The sequence below is a fragment of the Linepithema humile genome, chromosome 3, assembly GCF_040581485.1.
Source record: "Linepithema humile isolate Giens D197 chromosome 3, Lhum_UNIL_v1.0, whole genome shotgun sequence".
Lineage (NCBI taxonomy): Eukaryota > Metazoa > Arthropoda > Insecta > Hymenoptera > Formicidae > Linepithema > Linepithema humile.
In genome coordinates, this window is record NC_090130.1 from 22,641,199 (window position 1) to 22,668,838 (window position 27,640).

The following is a 27,640-nucleotide window of genomic DNA, read 5'->3' on the forward strand; positions in this document are numbered from 1 at the left end:
AAAAACGTGTATTTAAAGTTTGACAATATTACGTGGTATCGTTGAATGCGGTATTTCATGCAATTTAGTTTTGTTCTTTTTTCTTATAATAAGTTTGATGCAAGTTTAATTTTCTTTGTTTTTATGTCTCTTCAAAGGTATGAAAAACATAACATAAAGTTCTTTTTTGAAAATTTGATTTCTACGTCAATTCTAAAAATAGCAATCTGGGATTAGTTTTAATAAAATATAGATTGTTTGTAGATATTAAAACTGCCAAATCCTAAAACAAAAATTTCAAGTCGGGTTTTTTTCAAAGAGGATCAAAATATATGTGTTATATGCAAAATTAAAATCATTTAAACACAAAGAATTAAGCTAAATTTTGCATTAATAATAAACAACCGTTTCAATTTTTTTCCAGAGCTTTTTAAAAAGATGATGAGTAAATAACATCAAATGTAATTTTATATCAACTTTTTTTTTATCGAAAGAAATAAACATGCTAGTCCTGTTCCTTTTCCGAAAACTGCAAATACTTATGTAACAATTCTTTTCTCTATTATTCCAGCTGTTGAAAATATATTGTTATTCTAAACATAAAAGGCTCTGGCTTGTGAATACAGAGAATGATCGATACACGATGTGCAAACGTGGCAAACGCACACGTGGAGACAAATCTCCGCATCTCATGTCTTGTCAGCGTCAACAATGCGGTACAATTGCGACGAGGTTGCGCAGCGAGAGCACGCCGATACGTGTTGTACTGACATGCACAATATGGATACGCATCAAAACGGTGAAAAGAGAATGCAGTTGCACAATGGAGCGCGCCAGCAGACGCGACGAGGATACGCGGGAGTGTAACGCGAGTTTATATCATAGTACTATATCGTAATACGATCTGCAGTAATACGGGCGGATAAACGGCGAAATAATCGTTCCAGCCACCAAGCATAGTAAAATCCTTTTGCATTGATGTACTGATACAACGCGTATACAATGGAAACATAACGCTATGATGGATAAGCCTTGTCGACATGTTATTTGTCATCGTGCGACTGAATAAACAACGCGCGCCTAGCTTGTTAACTAGTTGCAATGCGAGCGCAGCGCAATAACAACGAGAATTGCGCTTCTCCTTTGAAAACAATAATTAATTTTAAAAAATATATGTAGAATGTATAAAAAATCTGGTATTTTTTGTACTCGAAAATTTCCTTCACAAATCTCGTTCAAATTAATTGAAATAAAATATTCTTCAAACGAAATATTTATATATGCATATATGCACCCACAGCTTGTTACTACTATTTTTTATTTCGGTCACACAGAGTGTTTCTTCATTGCGCTATTCCGTACCGAAAGGGTTAATGATTATAAATAAATATATAAAAATAAATATATAAAATGTGAAACATATGATTAGACTATCTACAGTTTCTTTCTATCGAAATACAATTGTCTTACGCTCTCATTTACCAAGAGGATTCTTTTCCAATCATCATTAGGACACGAACTTTCGTTTTCTCACTTATTGCAGAAAGCAATGACTAAGGCAATCCGAAGAAATCGTCGGTGGCAACGGATAAATGAGTAGAATTCCGTTTGCGATTGCGATGAGGGAATAATAATGTTATCGACAAAATTTAATCTTATCCAGAAAATTGAACTATTTGATAAACTTAAATTTTATGCAAGATGTTCCTAAAATAATCGAATTTCATCGTCTTTTTTTTATTAAATCAAAGTTGATTTGTTTTTACGTTGATACACTTGCAAAATTATTCCAAGCATTTTAATGCGTACTTCTATTTATTTCTAAAGCATTCATAGAAGATTCTTAGTACAAAGGTTTGGTTCAACTTCCATAATCGTTCTAGAATGCCACTTTTACGGTCGCGCCCATTTGTAAGGATAAGGAAGATAATCTGGAAAATGACGCGTGTAGCGTTATGTTATACTTCCGATTGGTAATCCTTAGGATTTGCCGCGTGAAAAGGTTTGATATGCATTTGCCAGCGTGAAGTGGAATACTAGCTTTTACGATTATGAGATATTTCGGGATTTTCCAACTATGTTTCTTGTACTGCGAAGAATACAAAAGATTCTCTCTAGTACGGACTTTTGAATAAATTAGATAATTAGATTAGAATAAATTAGATACGAAAAAAAAATTTGCTGCCACAGCAAATTTTACGTTATTATAGCAAAATACGAATGTAAAAATAATGTAAAATTATGATAAAAGCTTCTCTTTTAAGTAAAATAATATTAAACATACATTAATGTATTTAAAATTTATTTTTATTTAAAGTAAAAATTAATTCAGAAAAATATATACATTAAATGCTTTATTACACTGCTTTTTGACTTTATCTTTATTGAAATATTCAGTCATTTTGTTGTCTAAATTTTAATTAAACCACATTATGTATTTTTATTCACTCTATTAGATGATTTTGCTTTTTAATAGGCGATTAAGTGAATTAGGCGAGAAATAACGGTACAACGGTTTGCAGGTAATCACGTTTGCACCATTTTGCAGACAACCACGTTTTACTGTTAGCACTTTTGCGAAAGTACATGTTGCTCATGATCTTCCTGTGTACTTAGCATGCACACCAATCGTAACATTCGTAAGGTATCAAATTTTTTTCCTTATTCCATAATAACAAGAGGTAGTCGCATAGTAAAACCGGCGGTGAGTCGAGTATACCGCTAATTATATCCAAAGAAATAATTACTTTCTTCCGTGCTCGCTGATCCGTGGTAAAAGCATCATCATATACTGATAAGCTTCTTCAAAGAAGGAACGAAAATGCTCATCGATGCGTAACTCGAAGCGTCTAAGTTCTTTGAAGCTTAGATAACATGCACTTTATAGTCCATGATATTACCGGAAATCGCCGTTCACAAACTGAGAAACGAAATTGACAGTTTGAACTGTGAAGTAGCTGTGAAGCTAACAGTACAGGTACTTTTTGCAATATTACGTCTCGGTATGATAATCGGTAGTGATAAACGGTAATCATATCGCGTATATGCATACTAATGGAAGTTTAAGACATAAAATGTCACAGATTAATAAACAAAATAATTTATGCCGTAAAATAATAACGATCAAGCTGTTTTTAAATATTTAGGATTTAAACAGATTATACTTCTTTAAATTTACTATTATTTTATTTGTATTATCAGTAATTCGTTTCATAAAAATTATATCAAAAGAGATTTTTTATTTTTTTAGAACTTGCGAAGTAATCTATATTTCTCTTTTATATTTTTTCTTACAATATAATCTAATATTTTAGAAAATTTAAAATTTCTGAGATAGCTTTGTAAATTATAAACAGAGGCTTTCGAGTTTTGCAACGAAATAGAACTCGGTATTAATTAAATCTACCTAAAAGCTCTCTAAGACCTTGCGCATGAAACTCAGATGCTTCTGTCTCCGACACGTTTGCATTATACAATTAATATACAGCGCTATATTTCTAACTAAAATGGATATTACGTAAAATTCTTCTCTCTTTGTCTACTCATTAGTGAAGTACGATCATTACTGCGCACATTACATTATATTTTAGTGTTATAACACATAAAATATATGTATATTTATATAATGCATAACTTTTAATCAACTTTTTAGAGCTTATAATAAATTTAAACTTATCATTTACAATTCTTTAAAAGTGTGATTTTTAAACAACTCAAGAAATACATAATAAAATTTTATATTAAAATTTAGTAATGATTCCTCGTGATTAGAACATGTAAGCGACATTGAAGTGAAAAGGTTCAAAAATTTTCCACTGTCAAGGTGAGCATGCTACGCGACATATTGTATGCTCCATTCTGTTGTCAACTCGCTCTCACGTATATCTCTGAGGTGTGTTCTCGAGAAAGGATTTATGTCGTTGAACATCGTGACTTTATGAAGTCCGTGCCACGTTGCTGCAAGCTTATGCGATTAAGTCCTCTGTTGCAGCAACAGACCAAAACGGTTAGCTTAACATCTTCCGAAAATTTTTACAACGCACGCGTTATTTACATTTATTCACACTTATATTTCTTTGAAAAAAAATCCTAATTTATTAAAAAATTTGTTCAGAACATCTTGCATAATCAAAGCAATAATCAACGTTTTAAATATACGACTTTGCCGACGCAGATCTGAAATCTATAAAAGTCGTAATTACGTGTTGCGTGACTCTTTAATCTCATGTAGGACGGAAATCATTGGCCGAATACATCAACTTTTTTTCGCAATCTGCAGAACCATATATCTGTTTATGATACCACCATCGTCGAGCGTAATGACCACAAGGATATCTTTACGATCCTATTTCACGCAACCTATGTGCCATTGTATATTTGATGCATACAAATGAAAATCGAGAGTGTTGAATAAATAACACTGCTAATAAGTGTCTATTTGTTTATAGTTGTCCACAAGCAATTAATTATCTACATTTACATATTTTTCATATTTAGAACTTAAAAATTTAAAGCATCTTTACAATTCGTGAATAAATTAATAGAATGACTGAAACAGGCTTTGCCTGACGATCAAAGTATAAACGTTTGCATTATGTTTATCACAAAACAGTTAATTAAATATCATCATTAAAGAACATTAATTTTAAAATTTGTTGTATTATTAGCTATTAAAAATGTCTATTGCTCAAAAAGTTAAAACACTTTATGATGTTTAAATAAAACGTCATATATAATCATTTTATTGAAATTTTGGTATTTATTTATAAACATATATTAAATTATATTATTAAATGCAATTTAAAATTCACAACAATAACAAAATTATATATACGAAATTAATTTATTCACGAATTGTAAAGATGCTTTAAATTTTTAAGCAGTTTTAAATATAAAAAATATGTAAATGTAGATAATTAATTGCTTGTGAACAACTATAAACAAATAGACACTTATTAGCAATGTTATTTATTCAACTCGATTTCCATTTGCATTCACCATTTCAAACTCGTAACATATCTCGTATTCATATCGTAGATTTCGAAGTTGAACTTTCTATTGACAGGATAACGCCGTACAATTTTCAAGACAAATCGCTCGCGGAATTATATAATCGTGATACACGAAGAGATATAGAAGACGCAACATCCGACCGATACTCGCAAATAAAACGCCTGCAACACATCCGCAGCATTCATAACTCAATGCTGCGAGGCAAAATCAGATGTAATCGCTCTGATGCACCGAAACGAAAAATTCTCACACCTCGAGCTATTCGCAGAGCTGACGGAGAGTTCATGTGGAGTTCGCATAGTACGACTCGCGGGCAATGAAAATGGCCAAGTGGGTTGTTTCCCATAGTACTTGCGAGCCAACAGATCCCGTCAGCCCGAAGTCATCGCATTACAAACACGCAATTCCGCCGTTCCTACGTATTCGCGATGCATTAGCTCGGCCGTCACGACAATTATAGCGAATGACAGAGAGATCGCTCCACTATGATGCGGGTCAATTTGCACGGCGCTGAGAGGAGAATTGATAATCGCAACTGAGTAGTGAGGTCTCTCCTCGGTTTCTCAAATTATCTCGAATTAGCATTCGCGTAACTTGTACCCACCGTATTACCCTCGGTTTGATAATGACGTTTTATTATGCTTTTAAGTTTTTCTAATGGAAAAACTAAAATAGAATGTGTCTTTTTCAGTTTATTTAATTATTAAAGAAGTATACGATGGTATGATATATCGCAAATTAACGTTGCAAAAGTAAACAATAGTTTAACAAGTTTTTGTATGTATGTATCTGACAATAAAAAGATGCAAATATATATATATATATATATAATACTCTCAAATATATAATATACTCAAACAAACTTTAATTTTTTTAAATAAAATAAACTTAAAATTTTTAATAAATAAATTTTAAATAATAAACTTAAATTTCAAACATTTATTATTAATCTCATTTGAATATATAATAATTATTATATAATAAAATATTATTATTTACCGACACAATTCTCATTGATTATTCAACGTTCCTCTACCAACTTTTCTAAAGACATGTGCCAGTAATCGTGATTTATGCTCTTGTTCAGTGGAGTTCCGGGAAAAAAAAATCTCAGGCAACATATTCCCCTTCCGAAGCCGGGAGCGCGGATGTAACTGGCGACAATTTCGCCCATCAACGAAGTATTCAAACTAATCCTCCTCCGGTCTCTTCACGAATTAGGGTCTCACTCCCCATGCCAGTTTACGCTGGCAGTGATATATCGCGCTTTAATAGCGCGCCCAGCCCGCGTAACGATTTCAGTAACCGTTGCGTTTCTAGTGGCAGTTGTACGAATAATGCTTCAACTTTTCACATCCCTCTCAAAGAACTATTACTTTCAACATGAAAAAAGATGAGTGCTATGACGAGATTAAAGGAAGTTTGAAGGAAGAAGCAGATCTCTCGTATAAAGAATACGTCGTAAAGAACAAATTGTTTGAAAGAAAAACTTGATTGTAACTTTTTTTATAGCTTTTGTACGTATATTCTCACAAATAATTTTAGTATCAAATTTTAGATAGAAGTGTAAAAAAATTTTTAAACTACAAGATCTTTTTATCGGATAAAAGTTTGCGAATGCCATTGCATAAAAATCAAGATTTGGAACTTGTATATCCGATCAGATCATTAATCAGATGTGTCCGAGTATATTTTAGATCATTAATAAATGTAGAAAATTTAGATAAAAGATGTTGAGTAGTAATTCACCGACTACATTAACATTTTGAGTGATCAAACAATCCATTACTAAATCTCTCATTTAATTAATTTAACGATTATTGCTTTCAATTGGGACAGGTTGACCTAGCTAGAAATTTCAGTTGCTCTTAAAATAGAATGTTTAGGTTACATATACTAACAGAGAGAAGAGGAAGTTCAAATGTTACTATATCTTGAAAATAAATTGCATCTAGCAATAAATGCTTCAACGGCATTACAGCGGAAATCCAAGGGTGTTTTACGATATGCTATAGATAACGATACATTAGAAGCGTCGATTCTAAGAAAGCCTTAATCGCCGCGGAATAAATTCTCTGTCTCTTTTTGTTGCTAAAAAACAAATCAAATAAGTAGAATCCTAGCTGAGTTGTTTATTGCTACTCGAAAATTGATGCATACGCATCGCTCGTTCTCGGAATGCAGCTCCAATCGTTCAGCGTATTACACCATGTACTACATTTCCGTCAGATGGTCTTATTTTTCTTCGCGCAATCGTAACGCCTTAATGCTCGCGAATAAAGATATTTCATTTTGAGATATGAACTAAATAAGCATAAAACTGTGCAAAGTTTAAATACATAGATTTTCTTGGATTTAATTGATCGGTAATTTGTCATTTCTTCGTATATAAATCACATCTCTAGTCGTATGCAATTTCAACTTCGTTCAGCATCGCCTTATAATATCGTGAAAGATGATTACTGGATTATTGAGTGAAAGTAAACGAAATCGAATTTACCGACTCAATTGTCAGTCTTTCTACGCGTTGAAAAAGATTTTCTTCTTCTTCCAGCTTTGGGAGATCATTATTAAGTTATTTCCCTGCGGCATTTTCCGCAAGCAACAAGATGTGCATAATCGCCTGTATTCGTACGCAAGATTCTGCTGAGCGAATCGAGTTTCACTTCATTCCGTGTAATCGATGATATATAATCGTACGGGGAAAGAAAGTGTGTGAAGTTTAAGATGCAGGAAACGTTTTGAAAATACAATGTGAGTATATTGCAGGCTTAACTCAATTATCTATTTACCGGCTGGTCAAATCCCGCGCATCCCACGAAGAAGTTGTAATAATTTTCGAACAGATAATCTGATTTTTTTCTTGCGATTGATTTACAGATTTGAGAAGCAAGTTCATTCCACTAATGATTATGAAACCGTGCTGTACAATGTGTCTGACACACGCTGGATTTCAATTAATCTTCGAGCATCTTCATCTTGGCTTTCGTTATTGTAATCGACGCCAAAATCGAATCGTGCGCGAATGGTTTCGCAACTAATGTAAGAGCAGTTATCTGTAATTCCACTGATGAACGTTCCATTATTCATACTCTATGAATAATCGCATGAGCGATAACGACAAGAAGCAAGACGTCGTTGGCGAGCAGTACGAGATTGGAAGAACGATGGGACGGAATTTATGTCGGGTGTCGCCGTTGGAATCTATCGAGCGAGTCTCGACAATGAATTTCAGAACTGTGTCCCTGCGAAATTACGATTGATGACACTTCGCATTCAAAGACTGGAAAGTAAAAAGAATCCAACCGCATTTGTAAATTCTTTTACATTAGCTTTAAATTGCGATATACTTCCACATTTTATCAAATACCTTGCAAAAAAAACTTTGCTATTGAATTTTTCAATATTCCTGTGTATTTACAAATCTATAAACTTTTCATTAAGTTTTCCATTCACAGTTTTTTTCAACTTCGCTCTTGAGTTTTTTTTAATCTTAAAATCTTCCTTTGAACCTTATTTCAGTCCTATTATATTCAATTTACGAGTTCCAGTTTCACAGATGTATTTTCCACCATTAATTAAATTCCGTTAATTGAATTGATTTAATAATGTAATGTACGGTGCGAATCTATTCGGATTTATTGGTTCGTGAAATCAAACATACCGCTCAGTGATCTGGTGTTAGAATGTTGTCGCTCATCCTACATATATTAACAATGAGATTTAGACCAATAATTTGCTGTCATAATTTATGTTAATAATTTATCTGCATAGGTATAATAATAAACATGTTAATATTAACTGTGCAAAGATATGTATTGCAAGCTGTGTACCAATTAATATGCCGTGGCCAATATATTCCTTGTACAAAATTATTACAATATAGATTTCATATAATATAATAGATAATTTTTCTTCCTTTTTCTTTTTTTTAATTCCCGAAGTGTATTATTGTATTTAAATACGTATTCATTATGCAATTTTTTATTAATATAAATATTAATTCAGTTAGAAAATAATCAGCAAATATTCTTGTCACCGATAAAATTAAGAATAATCTGTCAAACATATACAAATCATTTCTTTTAATATCAAATAAAAAAAAAGGTTTTACTATAAAACGCAACAGTGCTGCTACAATCTTAACTATCTTACAATAATCTTTAATGTACATGACAATGTTTCGCTTTAATGCGTTCCATTTGTATTCTGTCGTCACGGACTGCTCGCCTTACTACATAACTCGATCGATGACTATACAAGGACGTAAATGATAGTTCAGATGCAGGTACATCTATGCAGGTACATCTATGTAGGTATGTCATTAAGTATATATTAAATATACATAAATATAACAAGTGAATGCAAAATTTTTCCATGGTTAATCGATGGCACATAGAGAGTTTTACTATGAAAAATATTTTTATTCTAATAGAACGATTATTCAAAGTATGCAATATTTATAGTCTTTTATGTATCAAGTTCTCAAGTGGAAATTTTCATTTCAAATAGTGAGATCATATTCTTTTTTATTTAAACGTGTCTTTTATTCTTTTCTAGCAAGTAGCAAACGATAAAAGTATCAACGAAAAGGAAATATATCAAAGGTATTATTACGTGTACGAGACTCAAGGTATTATTACGAACGCTCACGACTGCTTCGCTTTAAGAGCCCATTCATTGTCTGTTATTCTCTACATAACTGGATCACGGCATTGAGCTTCCGTTTCTCACGAAATATCGTAATGTTCTGCATCCATTTTGGCGAACATTCTGATTTCTTAATGTAGTTCGCAAACTTGAAACATGGATTTAAGCTAATAGCAAATCCCTAAATGACAGACTTATTCTGCATTAAATATGATTTCGTATTCGATATAATAGTCTAATAGTGTTACAGCTGTAGAGATATGAGTTTCGAGGGAGTTTCATCTACAAGAAAAGTTTCAAAATTTCATATATTCAAATATATGGAAGCAAATATTTTTCTTTATATATTTACTTCATTTTCTCTCTTTTATTCATTTAAAAAATGTACGACTTTAGAATTAGAAATAAACTCTATCGTATATATCTCACAATCAGTTGCATCAAAAATCTCTACAATTCTACAATTCTACTTTTTATATACAAAACTTTTAAAGTTGATGAAAAATTGTCGAGTATGTTTAATTCAAAACTGACTGATAATTAGCGATAATTGTGCGAAATTCGTAAAGTGTGACAGCATTTTGCAGAAATCATCTCTTATTATCAATTTAAATTCCAGTGTTACAAATGGTTCCATAGATATGTATCCATAGAAACACCGGTTGATGGGGATAGGTAAATTGCTGCACATAAGTTATTAATGTACGAGCGTTGTGGTTCACCGCTGCCCACGAATCGATAACGATAGATAAATTGCTATTGACAATGTATCAGTATCTTATAGATCGTCCGTGAATAGTAGATGATAACTTCGTTCATTAATAAATCCAAGGCAGTAGTTGCATATATTCTGAGAAGTGTAGTTAGATAAAAAACATAAATATCAAAGTTTATCGTTTTATTTTCTAATTTTTTAACGCTAAGAGTATAGCTTTTTAAAAATATTTATAAATCATTAAAAATTGTTCTTTTGCGCTTGTTCTCGCATTAAAAAATTAAAGTAAAAAATATGTAATAAATATGCTTATATTTATGTAAATAAATTATTAAATATTAATATTAAATAATTAACATCAAATAAGATAATTATAATTAAACGTGATTTATAATTATTGTGTACTGTAGATTATTAAAACGGGATTAAAATTTGTGGTTAACAACGAATTTTGTTCAGGTGAAACGCATACTCCTTCCGTTTTTGCCAATCATCGGTTAGCAGTAGTCGATGGTAAATAATAAACAAGCAAAGAGTTTCTTGCAGACATTAATCCTTCAAACCGGAAGCCCGAGACCGTATTCGCAGATAAAAAACTACATAATGAGCGGTATTTCAAGAATATTCTCGTTAAACATAAACTTTTGAATGCATAAATCAATATTATTCTATCATTTTTTAAAATTTATTCTATTATTAATCAATAGAATTATAAAATAAAATTTTTTATATACAATATTATAATACAATAGAAAATTGAAACATAAGTTTGGAAAAATTAAAGTCTTAAAATAAATTACTCTCTCAAACATCATCTGATCTTTAGACATTTTTTCATAGTGCAAAATTATACCCGCAAGAGTAGCATATAATTGAGTGGTGGAGTAAAAAAAAACAATTACGTATGACATATAAAAAATTGCGTATAAAGATAAAACAATTAAATTTTCAATAATTAAATGTTTGGAGAACTTGGTGCTTTCTTTGCACGTAGACAGTTCGAAGGTATAATTTCTCAGTTCGAGGAGAGGTCATTTTCTCTAGCGAGAATCCTACGCTGTCGGTATTGATTTATTTCAAAGACTGACCGGCATTCCTGCGTTATAAGACGAGAGAGTCTCCAATTATATCTTCGCGAATACGTAACGGTTGCCGTAAGTAATCTGGCCGCGAATAGCTCCGGTTAAGAAGGACGGCGTTTTCCTCTCTCTATCTGCATTCTATCAGCGTTTTGCTAGTGAAACTTTTTAAGCGCGGCAAAACATCGCGATGCAACTGCGCGCCCCGTCTCTTCAATTATTCCCGCGAAGAATAAACAGCAGTTATCGTAAACTCTCGGTGAATCTTAAAGTGCCAGTTAGAACTTGTAATACAAGAAAGGACACACGCGCGCGAAGCGCGCATCCAGCGGATACCGTCAGCACGAATGTTTTACGGCGCGTTTAAACTTGACGTTTATTTTATGACCTTCTCACCTTGTACACCATCTCTCTCTCATGTGGCAAATATGTCTCGATATGCAAAGGGCTGATGCGCATCGAACGTAAGAAGTAAGAACCGTTTTAATAGGAAAACAGCGTGAAATAAACGTCCGAGCACTGACGTGTCCCCTAACGACGGCGATAAACATGGTCTTCTATTGACCATATCGTATTCAATGTCAGCGTACATTATTACGGGTCGAAAGATCATTGTACTTAGTAAATAAATTATTAATTAATAATCATGTGTGCGTTTGAGATATGTGTATTCATGTGTGTGCGCGGGGATGATTTTCTTTCTTGGTTGCTTAATTATTTCCAGAACATAGATATTTTAATTTAAATAATATAGAATATTAGATATTAAAATAAATACATAAATGTATAATAATATAAAATAAAATTGAGGCTTGTTTGCTTTGATCCGTACGGTCTTGCGTCACTATAAACACTGAAGTGACTGGTCGATCCATCCTACGAGATAAAAAAACTGCTCTTGTAGCGAGCAAAGAAGCTTAAAAAAACTCGCCTGCCCGACCAAACTGCGAGAAAAAAAAATATTGTGCTCATATAACGAATAATTCCGCCTAACGGTACATACTCGTTATATGCCATCGAATCGTCGTGAGTCCTCAGATCCGTTACGAGAATCGATCGTCCATTGCGTTCTCGTTCATTAAAAGTTTCATTGTTCGCTGCGACTTCGGTACAACTATATTTGCATAGGTTTTGGTTTCCGTAGTCGTTGCACGGAGATTTAATAGGACGTTCAGAAGTGAAATATTGACCCGTCGACTCGCCAAGCAGTCAAACTGCCAGACAAGTGCCTCTTCAAATAACATATAACAACTCGATTTTCGTAACGAACTTCTTGTAATTAAAATCTGTGTTTTAGATAATATCTTGTTTTAAGCTGGTTTTTATGTACTTATGCATCTTTGTTGTTTTTGTTCTTTTTATTGTACTTTTTAAAAAATAGTGTCATCCAGAAACATAATTTCTGGAAAACTGCGTTTAAAGTTGTGAATGCAATTATCTATCTGCGCAGCGCAAAATTTATAAATGTATACGTTCATTATTTATTTTGTATTTCAAATAAAGCTCCTTTTAAAAAACTTTTAAAAAACTTACTTTTGAAATCTCATATATACCTACATACATATACATTAAAAATAAAATTAATTGTTTTAACGTGCATAGAATGATAAATAATAATAGCATACGAAAAAAACTGTCTTATAAAGAACTAACATGACGAGAATCTCAATTAACATTACAGTATTAATTATAAAAGCTGTTCTGATAACCACGCAATTTATAACGTGGTAAATAATTTACAACGGCAAAAGCAAAAGAACGTTATTATTAGAAGGGTGTAATTTGCGAAGATAAAACTCAAAATTAAGGATAAGACAACTACAATAAAAGATAAATTAGAGCTGGTTAAACGATTAATAAAAATAGTAAATTTACATAATTTAATTTCGTGGTAATGATAATTGTTGAACGAGTCGTTTCAATGTCTAATGTTCTTTTCTCTTATTCTCTACGGCGCGTATTTGCGCGTGCTCAACTAATTGACGGACTAATTCTGCTACGTTGACTACGCGTGCTCGATCGACAGATTTATTACGTTCGACGTAATTAGTTCTCAGGAAAGCAAGCTTAATCGGGGCTATATTTTATCCAGAGCTTATATTTTATCCAGGATATTAATGATCCGATATGCATCGCGCATGGCAGCGCTTCAATTTCGGTTTCTCCGACAATTGACATTTAACAAGAAATTCTCGCCAATCTGGAAATTTTAACTGAATATAGAAACTTTTAATAAATAAATTAAAAAATTACTAAATATTTTACTAAACTCTATTTAATCATTAAAACGCTTCTAGAAGATAAAATTATTTAATTGTAGAAATAATCTTCGGCTTCTCTTAACATTTTTCACAAAATATGCAGTGTCAAAATTTTAAAATACAAAAAATATATGATAAAAATACCAATTGTTTAAAAATAATTAAAATTGTTTCTCGGCGACAACTAACAATCTATTTTTTCTTATCGCTTATTGTATTAATATCGATAAATGTTATTCTTTTTTATGAACATTGTATCGTTACTCTTGATATAAAAACATGGGGATAAATATAAGAAGCCTTCCATTACCAGAAGAATGTGATATTTGATAAGTCGATTTCGAAATCGATATCGCCACCTGAGTGTCTCGGATAGCGGTATTAAATCTCCCTACAATCGCATTAATTACGGCGCATTTATCGAGATTTTATCCTGACATACCTTTAATTAATATGAAAGCCGTAAACAACATATTCGTAACAGTCACGGAAATCCGAAGTATCGAAGCATCCTTATCTTTATGAGCAACATTTTCTACTTATTTTTTATCAAACCTTTTAATGTCGTATGATATAAACGAGAATACAACATTTTCATTAATTATTCAGAAATATTCATGTTCATTATATGCAAGATATCACTTTCATAAAAACATTCTTCGATAACATAAACATACAAAAGAATTAATGAAGCAATCGCAAATAAAAAATTAGACTTATAAATAAAAAAGGCAAATGGAAAGACTATGGAAGAAGCATTTGTATTTTTCTAAAGAAATATGCTCTATTATAAAACATCGATAAGGAATGAAAACTGTCTATAACTGACAATAAATAAAAAAGTTAGTAAGTATTAAATACTTTTTATTATTCTTTAAACTAGTTTCGTAATAGTTTTATACATAAATTGTAAACTCTACTTGAACTCTGTTCTATTGGACAAGATATTTAGCAAAGGGCGCTTAAGTTTCTTTGAAATTATTCCAGCGATGTTTCTCATGGGAAATCTTTGGACATTCTAACAGATAAGTAACACCTGGCGACAGGTGCGAAGGGAGTATCCGTGATGTTTTGTATTAAATGTTCAAAAGAATTCTGGTAACGTCTCGTGAATATTTCCAAAAAAGAATGTCGCTTATGTTTTCCGCCACAAAAAAAAATACTGCTCAAATAATTCTTTCTAATTTTGAAGTTGCAAATAGATAGATCTACAATATAATTCAATTTAAAAATAAATAGATGAAATTTGTTACATTTCACTCAAAGAGAGCATTTATTAATCTATTGCATCGGTTTATCTAACTGAAATAGATGTAAATTATCGATTGAAACGATACAGAATAATAAATAAAGATGGAAAATTAATCTACGAATATTTAAATCTATTATTACACTGTAATTTTATACAACCATCCAACTTTCTTCGTTTATAATAATTACATCTACAATATTTCCCCTCCGATATTTAACTTTTATAGATAGCAAGGACGTATAATTTGTTAATGGCCTTATCTGACACTCTGATTAATAACTACGGACGGAGAATATTAAGAGAATATTATACGTAATTTATATGTCAGTCATGTTATCACACAAGCACATGTTGCATCGTCTCGAAACATTGTATACTGTGCGTTGATAATTTAAGGTTTCGATAACAGGAAAAATCAAGTATTGATCACGTCTCTGTAATTTTAATACATTAGAATATATTACCACATATATCAGATTTACTTAACCCTTTTACACTCTACTAAGTTATCTCGCGACGCATCCGATATTGATGCACGAAACTTGTCCATGAGAGTAAAAGGAATAAATGTGTTAAAAATTGTTGCATCAAGACGCTAATGCGTGATATAATCAAAAGATGTACAATAGCATCATTAAGTAAATTGTACATAAAGCTACGTACGTGTACAATATTAATAAAAATATTTTTTTAGTTAAATATTATTCTTTTTATGTTACCTTTAAATTATAATTCATTCATTATTTATTTAACAGCGTTTATTATTTATTTATTTATTTCTCAAGTAATAATCAAATAGTTTCAACATTATTCAATGTCAACCTGATAAATCACATTTATATTATTACATTGTTTTTATATTGTTGTAAGTCTTGCTTGTTCCATTCTGTTCCAGCAAACTCGATTTGGCGCATCTTACAGCACAGTTAACTTGTACACATGTATGAAGCCCTCGACATCCGTTCGGTTTTAAACTTCCGCCACAATTTCCTGCTATTTCTTTCAGCCTTCAAGAATTTTCTCATGACCTTCTTACAGAAAACTTTGTCATGTTTGACGAAATAATTTCTGTTTCGGTCAACAATTGTTTATCTCTGTTAAAATTTTACTTTTAAATACAAAAAAAAAATAATTATCTCAGGAAATCTATAAGCCTTTATGTAGGAAACACAAATTTTTATAATAGTTTTTTCTTTGCATCTTTAAAAAGTCGTTTTTAAAATTCATCTTGTTGTCTTTTGGATTTAATTTTATTTTGGATTGGATTTTAATTTCTTTCAAGATATAAAGCTGCCTGTAAGCCTCATGTCTCGTGATTGAATTAATCATATTAACGCGCGCGGTTTTTGATATCTAACAGTACTTAAATAACCAATCAAGGCTCTAATATAATTAAAATTCTTTTATTAATCATATTAATAGCATTATATATATGCCTAATCATCAACCGCAATCAAAATTTTTGGTTTTATTTTTTTCAAACTCTCTTAAAATTATTAGGAAATTTACCGATAAAATATTGTATGATAAAACATATTTTATGTTCTATTTATCGTGATTTTTTCTTAATAAATCTATATTATTTTTCTCTTCCAACTTTGACATTGTCGCTGTCAATTTCCTTACCGATCATTGTAATTCTCTTGGCTGTTACTCTTTCGATCACCCCTCTTTTTTACCGTTTTTCTTCTAAGCGATACTTTTTTCATTTTTATATATAACATCGCACTCCTTTTCCAACTTTTAAGTTACTTTTCTCGTCAATCTTAGTTTTCTTCTTTTTGTATTTACTGTCACTGAAATTCTAGTTGTTTGCGAATACCACTACAACAAACTCAGATTCGTCATTATTATTTCTATGACTACCATTTTTTAATTATCTACTCTTTCGGTTTTCTATTTGCACAAAATTTTTTTGTTATCAATATTTTATATTTTATTAATTATTTATTAATAAAATATAAAACAATCAACATTTTATTCAATTTTGTTTTTAATTCTCTATTTTTAACTCGATATTTGTTGCTTGATATTGTATTTATTGATGTAAAGTACAGTTACAGGTTGCTAATATATTATAAAGATATGAAATTGTTTCGAGATTTTATCTTATTCGATTATTTATGTCTTCGTCGACGACTCGTCGTTATCAACATTTCCAATATCTTGATTTTTTTTCATCAAATCGTCAAGAATTCGTTGCTCCTCAGTCGTGAGAACAGCTCTATTCACAAAGTTCGCGATATTGGTCGCGTGTTTCGTCAACAATTGTCTTCTCTCCTCTTTTGCACGTTCCGCCTCAACTAATCTCAGCCTATGTTCCTCTTTTGCGATTTCCTCAATCCTAGCAATCTCCTCTTCGCGAATCTTGCGGCGATGCGTAATCAAACTCTCTAGATCCTCTCGATACTGCATTTTCATCCGTCTTTTCGCCTCTGCCGTGCACTTTGCCATCTTCTCATCTTCCATAATCTTCCTCATGACTTCCTCCGCCCAAGCTCTATCCTCCTCCGCGAATCGCAGTTTGCACTGTTCCGTGAAGACTATTTGTTCCCGTAAACTAGCTGCCAGTTCTTGCTGCATCCTTTTCCTGCGCGTCGCCTCCTCCATCTCTTTGATTATGAGCTCGCACCTGATCTCCTCAGCCACGAGATCGATCAGACGCTCTTCCTTCTCTCGTTTTCGAGCCTGAGCGTCGAGCATTATCCTCGTCGTTTCCAGCAGGACACGCTCGCGCCTCTCTATTTGCTCCCGCCGTAACCTGCTCACCTCTTTCGACCTCTCCTCTACCTCCTCCAAGTACTCCAGATCCTCTCGTCGCTTCTTCTCTTCCGCTTCGTGCTCCTGCTGCCGACAGGCTTCCTTCATCTCCTCGAGGATCAGTCTCTCTCGTCTCATCTTTTTCACGAGTTCGCATTTCTTCTCTGACGCCCTCGAGCACTCCTGCTCCTCTTGCACTCGATCCGCTTCTTCCAGGAACTTCCTATATTCGCGAGCCTCTTCCGAGAGCACTTTCTTTTCGTCCTCCTTCCGCGTCAGTTGTTCGTCTAACTGCCGTCTGTACTCCTCGGATTTCCGCAGGATCTCCGACTGGCGCCGAAGGTCTTCTTCCGACACCTTCTCTTGCTGCTGGCGGGCCTCTTCGGCGCTCTCGCGCTCTCGCACGAGCTCGACGTACCTGCGGGCTTGCCTTTCCTCAAGCTGTGCCTGCAGACCCTTCACCATGTAGGCACGTCGTAATTCCGCCTCCAATTCAGCGATTGTGTCATGCGACTCGCGATTGCGGCAACTACGACGAAACCTCGTAATGTACAAAGTAATTTCGTCGTTTGAAGGTCCCTCTTCCATGATCGTTCGGATACTTTTTTTCCTCTTGAAGGATAAGATGGCGAAGAGAGAGTGCGTGCGTTAGTGCGACAAAGATGAAGCTAGGCGTGAGCGGTCGGTTAGGCGGGAGGTGCTTTAGCGTGCTGGAAGCTGGTCGTAATCTTCCGGTGTCGCCTGCAAGGGTCACGCTAGTTCATTATAATTTTGTAGAAAGTAAAACTTACGCGGAAGTAATAAATACTTATATTTTTGAGAATTTTTTATGTATAATAAATTTATTGAGAGTCTCTACATCTATTAAAAGTATACTTGTGCAATAAGGCATAAAAGTGTAACCATGCATTAAACGCATGCACTGTTGTCATTGATTTTTGCTTCTTAAAAGTTGCATTATATTGCGTAGCTTTTTGTTCGCAATTTTTTTTTCATTTTTTTAATAGTACAAAGATTTTTAATTAATTAACGTCTGATTCCACATCTCGCTGGGAAATATATTGGAGCAAAAAAGAGGCGCTTGAGATTCAACAATAAAAAATTCTTTGTGATGCGCGCGTTATTACACAAGTTGCATTTGCATCTCGCATGATGCGAGGCTAATGCTTGTGCAGCGAAGTGCGTTAATGTCAGATTAACGGTGAGTAGCCTCATGTGTTGGTTACTACTTTTTCTTCACCCCCTCTTCCTCCCCCTTTTTTCGTAGCGGAACTTAAGTCCGCTTTGGGAATATTCGCACGGTGAATTAAGTTACTCCAAATTTAGCGGTAAAACAGAAGAAGTAGGCTGTAGCGCCGTTGTATTTTTCCATAATCGCTCTCTATTGTATATTCAGTAAAAATAAGTAGTATTGTAGAGTAAATGAATAAATAGTAATAACGGCAGTACAGTAAAAGCAGCTTATTAATTTAATATAAATTATGAAAGCGTCAAACAATAATATTCTTGAGCGATTTGGAGTGTGGCTGCTGGTATTATAGATTCAACAGCATAATTTATACTCCACAGACCGTTTTGTTTTACATGTGAACAACAATATAATTGTTGCCGATCGTTAAAATGCATGTAGACATTACTAATAGATGCAGTATCGGATAGTGAACAGCTCCAGCGTAACATTATGTTACGCACACATAATGGATTTTATAAAGTGAACGCGCATTGTGAAATCATGCATTTTAACTTCGTAAATTTAGATTACAATTGAGAATAAAAAAATTACAATTTTTATAACATTTAAGATTCACAATATGTAGTTTTCTTCACTAAAAAAATTTTATGGTAAACGAATCAAGAATTTTTCTACGTCAATATACTTTTTTCTATACTTCGTTACTAAAGCATTTTACATTTTTCCGATCTTTTGTACGAGTGAATATATTCTTTATCAAACAGTTTTTCAATCAATATGTACGTAGAATTTTCAATTATATTACATTAAAAAAGTAAACTCTCTTCGATCAATCGATGTCTATATGAACGATGTCTTTTTTAATGAACCGGTAAAACAGCGATTAACCTCAATGAGAACGCGTGCGCCGTGAAGAATTTAATATACACGGCATTATTATTAATACTTGTTATTTACACTTTCGGTTGGGCATTTTTCAGTTAAACACATCATACCTAATATTCGTGTATAAAGACTATTCGTCAAAAAACCTCGAGTTACTCAAATAGGTTCTTAATTGATTAACAAATTGATTAAAAACTCACTGATCAATAAAAAAAAAATTTAAGGCAAAAATCTTAAATCCTAAAAGAATGTAAAACAGAATACCTAATGTAATTAAAAGATAGAATAGACATACCTAATGTGCGCAGGTCTGAATACGCCGAACTTATACGAACCGCAGCCACATGCACCAAAACACTATATGTATACAACACCAGAGATTACACCGAAACAAATGAATTTTCCGATCGGCAGTTCGCGTCGACTGAACGCACCGAGAGGAATCCGCAGGGAGACAAATGCGCTGTATTTCAAAGCGAATTTTGTTCGGATTTTTTTTTTATATCCGGCGAGTCGTTACTGCGTTTGTCTGTTTGTCGTCAACGGAGCGCGAGCGGAGCGAAGCTGTTGTACAGAGCGCAGCGAGAGCACTTAATACGAACGCCACGGCGGATTGAGACCGACTAACCGGCTTTCCGTGTTGGGGCACACGCCAGCTCTCAGCTCTTTGCCGCGGCCCCTTTAAAACCCATCCCTCCGATCCCTGGCCCCCGCTGAAACCGGCCAGGTGAGTTTCTACCTGGGAGTGAATGTCGGGGGCGTGCGATTAGCGCGAGATGCCAGATATGCGTGAAGAGCGTGAGAGTCAAATATCGGAATATTTGATTTTGATTGAAGCGTAATACAGATAGCATCGCGATTGAAGCGATATAGATAAATGAATTGTATATCAACTAATGCTCGAAAATTCGAGAGAGGAGCATTTTACAATTTTTATATAAATTAATCTAATAAGTATCGGTATAGAATTTGAATCTTTCACTTAAATATATATTCAAATTCTATACCGATACTTGTGACATTTAAAAAATGGCTATCCTAAAGTGTTTTATAAGACTGTGTATCATAAAACTATGTATATAAGAATATACATTTCTTTATCTTTATTTACTCTGTTGAACAGTCGCGCCGACAGGGATACACGAGTATCGGGACATGAATGCGAAAGGGTCTCATTTTTATGAATCTCGTTTGCTAATAATTGTTGGTTATTGCCTTTACACTTTTGCAAAAGTTCGTTTGTGAATCGTAAGTCGATGGAAAACAGTGCATAATCGCCCAGGCATCTGATATCGATATCACAAAGTTTAACGATAAAATACTTGGTACAAAGTACCAAGTACAAAGCGCTCAGATTTGGAATTGTTTCAACTGAAGACGCCTTATTTGTCAGTATTATTATTTCTATTTTTATTAGTAAAATAAGTCTTGCAGTGGTGCTATTACTCTTTAGAAACCGGTCGCTTTAATAGAGTCATAAAACGACTTGATACGAGAATAGTGACACTAATCGCCGTAATATGCAAGCGCTCTTATTGTTCAGATACACTAAATCTCAAGTCGCTGTCCTTACGCACATGAACATGAAAAACTGCAAACTTAAATCTTGCAAAAGCCTATTTAAAAAAGACGATTAAAATGTCACATAAATCTCATGAAACTATCCAACGTGTTTTATGAAAAGAGAATATTACAGAACGAATAACAAATGAGATTAAGATGCGAAAAATTAGTATGTTATGAATAAAAAAGTAACACAATAAAGTAATTGAAATTTGAGAATAAATATACGCACGTGTTCGTGTGCTAATGTGTATTTTTATATAGTTAATACTTATTATTTACGATTACTTAAGCAAATTTTGATTTTAAATAAAAGAATAATAAATTTCTTTGTTCAGTATTTGATGATTTTTATTATATGCCGCTGATTTTTCTTTCCTCCCATTTTCAAATTTTATTCGAGAAGTTTTTATAATTAAATTAATTATTAGATAAAAAATTTCCTTTATTTTTATTTCTTCTGTTTATATATATAATTACTTTATAAAAAATGTATGCATTATTACATGTAAATACATAATCTTAAAATAATATCAGATAAGACATTTCAGAGATGCTGTCTCTTCGATGACTTTTCGCACGTATTCTCAGCGAGCTAAAATGTTAAATATGACTAAAGTGAGTCGTTACGTCGGCCATTCGAGGGGACTCGTGATTAAGGTATGAACGATACGTAAATGCCTTCGGGGGGGATCATTTACGCTCTTCTCTCGTTTCGCGCGAGAGAGCAAGAAATAGAAGTCGTGGGCGAGGAAAACGAGGAAGCATGATGAGGATAAGCCGGACGATGACGATGAGAAATATCTAAATTAACGTGAAGGAAGAGCACAGCACATGCAAGATTAAGGCTGGTTCGTCTGACATGAGCGTTCTGCCCCGACATGATATATCACTGCCTTATATGAAATAAATAATCCGGAAGAATAATACAGAAATTGCATTTACACATGAAATATTTTCGCAAATAACAATGCGGCGAGACATAGAGATAAAAAATTTAAAAACAAAATAAAATAAATTAAAGAAGCTTTAAATTATAATAATTTTGCTGCAAAAATTGTACCAATAAATTGTAATAATGGGAAACGAATAAAACGTTATTTTACTCTCCTTTGTAATATCAAGTAGTTTTTCTTATTTTTATTCATCTTCTGCAATATATTATTCTGTAATTTATAAATTGTCAAATTATTAGACAGTAAATATCAAAAAGTTAAAAAGAGATTCCAATAATGTTTTCGAATAATAAACGATCTATTAATATTTTATTACTTTGTTTACATTGTTTTATTACTTTAAATTATTAAACTATTGAAGAAATGTTAATAAGTAAAAGCATTTTAACTTTTAAAGTCAGAAATAGAATTTAACTTTAATTGTAAAAATAATTGTAATAAAAAATATTAAATTGCTAGCCGGAGCAAATTGTATTTTAATGGAAATTGTTTCCAAGATTGCAGCTGTGAAATGAAATTGTGGCCTTGCGTGCTTTGCATATTTGATGCGAGAGAAAATTGTAGTTGAATTATCGACTGTAAGTTATAGGAAATTTTGGTATTAACAAAATTAGAATTGCTAGAAATGTTGAAGCAAGTTATCAGAAAGCTATTTAATCTTAATTATTCTAAGTAGATATTTAGATGTATAACGAAGTACAAAATTGAAAGTAGATTTTGCAAAATGTTTATTGTTAATGTTTACTATTGCAATGTCTACTATAAATATTTGTTCGTCAGTGAGGAGAGCACAAGGAGCTATTCTCCTCAATTCTGCGTACATGTACCGTCTTCTTCTATTTACAAAAAGAAAAAAAAAAAAGATTTTTTATATTCCAAAAAGTTGTAACCTACATATAAAATCAGTCCAATTTCCAGAACTGTCAAAAAGACAATAATTTTCTTCGTTTATCCTATGTTGCTCTCAATAGCTTCTCACGATGTCGAGCACAATAAAGATGTACAGAGCCTGCACATATAACGTCAGGCCAATAACCGGGAGAGCTTTTTAACCTGACCTGAAAGCGTCTCTCTTATTTCCTACATATATATATTGTTCGCTCGAGTTTGCGCGATTCAGTCTGGTTATATTAGAGCTTTTAGCTTGTAGCTTTTAGAAAATGTTGCTACAGCCTAGCATGATTATATGCTTCTTTTGTAACCACACTAGTGGGTCGACCAAAATACGATATATAAATAGCAAGTCACTTTTATTAAGAAACTTCTTCTAAAGAATATGAAAATAAGAAATTCTTGTTTGTGCTTTGTTACATTTAATATGAATAGCTAACTGTTTCCATTGAAGCAGAAAAATTGTGTAATTTATATATTTACTCCTCAGATTAAATTTTATTTATTTTATAAGGAGAGATATTTTATATATAAAACATTACGAAAAGAACATTGTTTAATCTAAAAAATAATATAAACGTTTTTTTTTAAGTTTCACTTAGCAGAATACATATCTCATTGTTGTATATCGCAATTTATAGTTCGTGTGAGAAAAATATATATTTTTCGACATATATATGTGTATGTATATATATATTTCTTTAATAATCACGCAATAAAAGTTTAATGAAAGAGTTCAGCGGATTCGCACATTAAGCACAAGATCTTATGATTCAATGAAACATTTATTGCGTTAAAAGCAGTTTAATTATGTAACAACACAGCTTGGTAAAGCAGAACTACTCAGTATTATTATCCCCTAATTAATTAAGCCTTTCTAATGGAATTATATTAATCCTGTACAATTATCCCGACGTAGTAAAAAGTCTGTGCACTTTTCGCGATAGCATCGCACGCGAATTTTTTCGCCGAATAGTATATTTTAACGCGTAGTAATCTAGTAATGTATTAGTTTGGTAATACATTATACTGTACATCTCTCGTGCAAATAAAGAATATTCTTCTACTATGTATAATGCTGTAATGATAAAGTAACAATTTGTACGTTGTCCTCGAACACGCAAATTTGTGATTGATATAATATGTATCTTAATATGTCGATGAAATAGCTACAATCGTGTGTATAGATGTTACATAATGAGACATATGTAGCGAGTTGTGTCGCACAAGAGAAATTAGATGGATTTGCGTACTGCGAGAAATCAAGAGTATATTTTTTTGCGGATTTTGTAACAATATTTTTTGTGAATCTATTTCTTTCAAAGCACTTCTTAACATAAAAGTTGTTTGACAAAACGCACAAATGTATGTTAATAAAAAATAAATATGTCTTTGAGAACTACATCAAAACATTCGTTTCTGTATGAGTAATTTTCTATGTCTCACAAAGCACAAACTTTTTTCATTATAGTTTGTAACTGATGCATTATACATTATTCGACAGTGTGAGTATTCATACGTGTACTTTCTAATACTCTTATCTTTCTACCATTATAGTTTTAATATTTAGGTTACCGTAACCCTGATCCAGTTGACTTTACGTGACCATTTGTAACATCTATAACACCTAAGTTAACAACAATTTAGCTTTGCATTTAAGAATGTCAGCTGTTGCGAATCAGTGTCGCTCTTATTAGAAGTATAAGATGATTGATTCAACAATATTAAATAATATAAAGTTTATGGATAAAATTGTTATCTCTGTAAATAAATTATATATTTTTGTATGTATGTATAATTTACAATATTTCTAATTTATAAATATATAAAAATATCCACTATGTAAGATACTGGACGCTCGGAAACAAATGGGATATAATTTTTAGCAGTAAATACGATGATAAATCATCATATTTTGTTTATGTTAATTAAAAATAATCTAAATGCTGTTCAAAATGTCTTGATTAAATATTAAAGTCAATTTTTTAATTTCATTGTTCTAAACGCACTTGTAGATATCAACATATATTGGCTTTTTCATACTTCAGCTTTACGAGTTTTTTTTAAATCTAAAAATTTCAAGAACTATTATTTTTTCAATATTTTATTGGTAACACACTCTTTTCCATATTAATATTTTAATATTTTAATTATTATCAACTATCATTTTTTGCAAAAAGATCTTCTTCAACCTTTAATTCACTAGCAACGATTCAACTTACGATTTATTTCATTGCCTCATGCTTTTTTAAAAATATGTTTTGCCTTTTTTCTAAAATGGAGAAAAAGAGAGAGGTAAAAATGAGCTTGACGATAAATGATAACATCGAACGAAGCGATTTTAAGCCAGTGATTCGTCTCTCGCTACGAAACATGGAATTTATACCAACGCTTTTTCACTGTGAACCAATTTGAGGCGGAAACGAATTTTAATCCCAAACCATCGAGGAATTCCTGCAGTAACGACACATCCTGTTTTATTTTTGACGCTTTTTGTTTTTGTGGAAAAGTGTATTGACGTCAGCATTTGAACGAAGCTAATTTGGTTTTTGTCACATACATGTTATCAGCCGTTCATCCAGTCAAACGTTTTTTATTTTTATAAAAATTTTAAACCCGAAATATGTTTCTATTTTAAATAGAAATATGTTTATAATTTTATATAATAGATAACATTTGAAAAATCGGAATACACACACATCATTAACATATATTTTGCACATATGTGTATTCTGATTTTATAAATATTTTTTATATTACATGGTGCATAAAATTATAAATTATATTCTGTCTCAAATTCAGTCGCAAATTATAAATAATTTAAATTTTAAATTATCATAAAGATAAAAAAAAAAGATAAAAGGGTAGCAGTTATAAGTGTTGGAAAAAAATTCATCAAGCAATAGGTAGCATTTTTAATTTTAATGCATTAATATTGTCGAAATTTTCCAAAATCTAAAATCACGTAAAATATAAGAGATAAAATGCTTTAAACATATTTAATTCCTTGTTAGCTATAGTTGGATACAAAAATTTTTTAACAAATATATACCTAAAACTTAGAAATATGATAATTTAAAAAATGCTAAGTCTATTCAGTAAAATATATTTGTTATTTTAAACTTTCTAAGAATACCATATCCCGTGTTAAAGTTTCGTAATGTAACACTCGTGTAATATGGACACATGTGCATTTTCGACTTAATAGATCAAAACTAATCCACAGATACAAAAACTTTCAAAACTTTTTTCAATTTTCTATCGAATTTGGACAAATAGATTCGGATAAAGTTACGAAAAGTTCACAATGAAAAAGACGACAGTTTGACAGGTGGTTTCTTGCAGCAAAATCAATACACACATAATCAATATTACTTTTGCACAAAAAGTTATATCAAATTTTGACAATTCGGAGAAGATGTATGTTTTAGACATTTGTGTAATATATTATAATTCAGAACTGTATTTGATAGTTCGGTATCTTTAAACATTTCTTTATAAATTTCTTATCAATAATCATGATGCATAAAACAATCAAGTGATGTTTATCAACAATCAACATGCATAAAGATTTAAACGTAATGTGTCCGCCTCAAATTGTTAAAATTTGATGTAATTTTTTAAATGTTAGGGCATTAATATAATTTTGGCTATACAATTATTATATACTACTTATATTAGTTTAATATTCAATATAAATATATATTTTTTAAGTATTTTATATTCACGTTCAGCTCTTATATGCTCCTTTCTTTTTCTTGTTTTGATTGTAATTTTTAAAACCTCTTCACTTTCTTATTTTACGATTTGCTACGCAAAAAATAACTAAAGATAACTATTCCAATGTTAAATTTACGAAAAAATTGATGCGTGTGCTTTTATTTGTATTTTGGAAACTAAATTTCTTCCTCAGAAGCTCTTTTATATGCTAATGAGAGCTGAACTATTAGCCACAGGGCCTGTGTAAGTATAAATCGCCCCTGTTTTCCGCTACCACCACCCTCACTCCCGGTAGAGCTGGCTCGAGGGTGCCTACCGCGCAACAACCCCCCAGCGCTCAGTGGCTGCGCTTCCTCCGTACTAGGTGTTACGTGCACGTCTCGTATTCGGATTCGTGTGTGGTGCCGCGGTATGTACTTTTGATAAAAACGGATATTCCGTGAGTTCTCGTGCAAGTAAGAGATCAGGGAAGCTATTAGGTGTCGCGACTTATCGCGTCGCGAGCGGCTGTTCCCGCCCGGTCGCGCGCGCGTTGCAACTTGATCTGCAGTAATTTCTCAATTAAAATCATCTGTATCACGTAACACAGTTAGTGTCATGTTTTATTCTACTGGTATATTTAATACACTTAAGTACAGGTCGAAATAAAATGTATAGCACGAACTGTCGTGTTAAGCGAGATAGATTGCGCGCTCTTCATAATAATCGATATAAATTGTGTCGT

The 27,640-nt window shown here is 32.3% G+C and overlaps 2 protein-coding genes across 10 annotated transcripts in view; one reads left to right on the forward strand and one right to left on the reverse strand.

Annotated features, from left to right (window-relative positions):
* sprt (PDZ domain-containing protein sprite) overlaps window positions 1–27,640 on the reverse strand; it is a 96,075-nt gene that overhangs the window by 38,407 nt on the left and 30,028 nt on the right. The window contains exon 1 of one of the 5 annotated variants that reach the window (XM_067352047.1): window positions 20,082–20,447. The exons of 3 other annotated variants lie outside the window; for them this stretch is intronic. The gene's annotated coding sequence lies outside the window, so the exon portion shown is untranslated. Of the gene's footprint in view, window positions 1–11,832; window positions 11,988–20,081; window positions 20,448–27,640 lie in introns of those variants that run through there. One more of the 5 variants, XM_067352048.1, reaches the window with a different exon arrangement.
* LOC105668801 (uncharacterized) overlaps window positions 27,247–27,640 on the forward strand; it is a 72,504-nt gene continuing 72,110 nt past the window's right edge. For 4 of the 5 annotated variants that reach the window (XM_012361402.2, XM_012361410.2, XM_012361409.2 and 1 more), the window contains exon 1: window positions 27,276–27,504. The gene's annotated coding sequence lies outside the window, so the exon portion shown is untranslated. Of the gene's footprint in view, window positions 27,505–27,640 lie in introns of all 5 variants that reach the window. The other variant, XM_012361404.2, reaches the window with a different exon arrangement.